Consider the following 2,463-nt stretch of genomic DNA (forward strand, 5'->3'; position numbering starts at 1 on the left):
AGAATAAGCTAGGCTAAGACATATGTACTAAACAAGGGCAGAAAGACCGATTGGGTCGATAGCCTTTTTCCGTAGGAAATAAAGATTATTTATATATATATATGAATATAGAAGAATCAGCTCCCGCAAGAGCCTGGATATGTTCTTTCCTCGCTAGCTGATCAGAGATTTTTTTTCCAAAACAAACCAACTCAGTTTGCAATGTATTTTGTCCGTATGGAAGGACTTGCTAAGGAAAAATTTGAAAAAGATAGTTCCGCTTTTTCATTAAAGAAATCCATCGGCAAACCCTTAGTAATTTGAAGAATTTTCACATTTATGTATTTTCCTCGAAAACAAAGCTTACAGGCAAAAACACTTGCTCTTGATAAAATGTAGGGCCGACCAAGATATATTAAATGAAAATACTTCTATAGCACCGCCGATGCATCATCGAGAACATCTAAAAAACATAGTTTCAAAAAAAACAAAAAATAATGGTCAAGATATAAATACAGAAACAGATATGGCCTTTCAATACGCGCCAATAAAATGGTATTTATTTTTTCAATTTTTCAAATATTTGTCGACATAATCGTCCTACTGTGCTTGCTATTCGTCGAATCGTTAAAAAAATCGAGCGTAATTTCACTTTACACGATACAATACCACCAATGCGACGTCCTACTGCAACCAGTCAAAAAAATATTGATCTCTAGAAGAAGTGCTGCTGAAGTTGCAAATTTGTGGATTCCACAACGTTCAAAAGAATTATACTTTGGCGTATTCTGCGGAAAGTCTCACTTTTAAATTCTTACAAGATTGTGTAGACTGACAAAGATTGGACTTTAGAGCATTTTGAAATGTATGCAGAATTTAGAACATTTACAGGACGAAGCACATTTTTGCTTAAATGGGTTTCTTAATAACAAAAATTTTGATTTTCCAACTAAAAATCATCTTCCAGAAATTCATGAGAATTCTTGGTATCCGGAAAAAGTTGTTGCTTGGTGTGGTTTATGGAGTGGTGGCGTTACTCATCTATTTTTTTTTCATAGTGAACCTGGTGTTTTGGTTACGGTCAATGGTCGGTTTTGCGGCCACTGTGGGAAGAATTTCACTTGGAAAACTTGTGGTTTCATCAAGATGGAGATTTCACCACACTTTGCTAATACCATTGTCACATTATTGGAAGAAAAGCTCGGTGAAGAAGACTGAAGTTCTGATTGTATTCTCTTAGATTTGTTTGTGTGGGAATCTGGAAGTCGTTTTTCTATTAGAACTATTGACGCGTTAAAATTAAATATTGAAAGCTCATGAAGGCGAAATCGAGGTGGCCATTTGGATCATGTGATATTCAGACCATAAATGACGAGACTCAAATATACCTCAAAGTAAAAATAGAAAATTGATCTTAAATATTGCAATATACTTGAAAACCCCTTGCGTTGGGCACCTGAGCAAAGACGAGTTTGTGATTAATTCATTCGAGTGGTGATGAATAACTTTCGCAATAGCTATATGGAAAACTAAGCATTTCCAGAAGAAAAGTAACATTTTAGATTGTAAAATATTCACTTAATTCACGCAGTGAAGATTAATTTCTGAACACCCAGTATACCCGATACTTTAGATAAAGAAGCTCAAATAAATCCTCATTATCTGTAAGCAGGTAAGACAACTAAGCAAGATCTTTGTTCTGAAATAGACGTTGATGCCAAGAGATTTAATATCAAGGCACGCTCAAGGTGTTGTAAAAAACATCGTTTTAAATGTTAACACCTCGCTCGTATGCTTGCTATTTGACCAGTGTAGAAAGAGATGGCCACAGGAGAAAAGATATCTAGATTAGAGCCAAAAATAAAATGAACAACGATTTGAACGAGCCTCACGTCTAAATACCGCGTGCCTTTACTCTGCAAATAGCGTCGTACAAAATAAACGCCAAAGTTGTATCGTAGTGACGCTGTGCGTCGTTTTGAATCGCGTTTAAAATATTGCATTGTCTTTGAATTAATCGTCAATTGAAATTTAAAAACAATAATTAAACATGAGTTTTGTCAAAAAAATGTTTAATAAAATGGGCGGCGGTAGCTCAAGTTTGGACAATCCGGATGAAATCGATGACGATGAAGATTTGAGTGAAACTACTAGTGAAGAGTCTGATGATACTGGTGTCTTCAGTCCGGACTCATTTAGTCCTGCCAACAGCAACAGCGATATGGAAGCGGGGTTGAATGGAATTACCCTCAACAGCCCCACAAGGATAAATAGTGTGGGCACTGAGCAGGGAATTGTTTCTATTGTTGATGGACTCAACTTGAGGAACATTAACGCGGATTGTTCTACCATTTCCAACTTCTTCGGCTACTGGTATGTTTAATTGGAAGCCAAATTAAAATTCATAATCATAGGTGTTTAGCATTATAACAACCAGGTGAGGTCATTTATCCAGGCTTACCCGTATTGCTTTTCAGTGTCAAC

General features: G+C 36.1%; 2 protein-coding genes across 2 annotated transcripts in view; both read left to right on the forward strand.

The window, feature by feature from the left end:
- LOC109539701 overlaps positions 1 to 2,463 on the forward strand; it is a gene marked incomplete at both ends in the record, with an annotated part of 26,792 nt that overhangs the window by 21,290 nt on the left and 3,039 nt on the right.
- LOC109533631 (protein FAM184A) overlaps positions 1 to 2,463 on the forward strand; it is a 55,750-nt gene that overhangs the window by 6,798 nt on the left and 46,489 nt on the right. The window lies entirely within an intron of this gene.

Source organism: Dendroctonus ponderosae, unplaced genomic scaffold (assembly GCF_020466585.1).
Source record: "Dendroctonus ponderosae isolate FM_Combo_2020 unplaced genomic scaffold, Dpon_F_20191213v2 Dpon_F_20191213_1, whole genome shotgun sequence".
Classification (NCBI taxonomy): domain Eukaryota; kingdom Metazoa; phylum Arthropoda; class Insecta; order Coleoptera; family Curculionidae; genus Dendroctonus; species Dendroctonus ponderosae.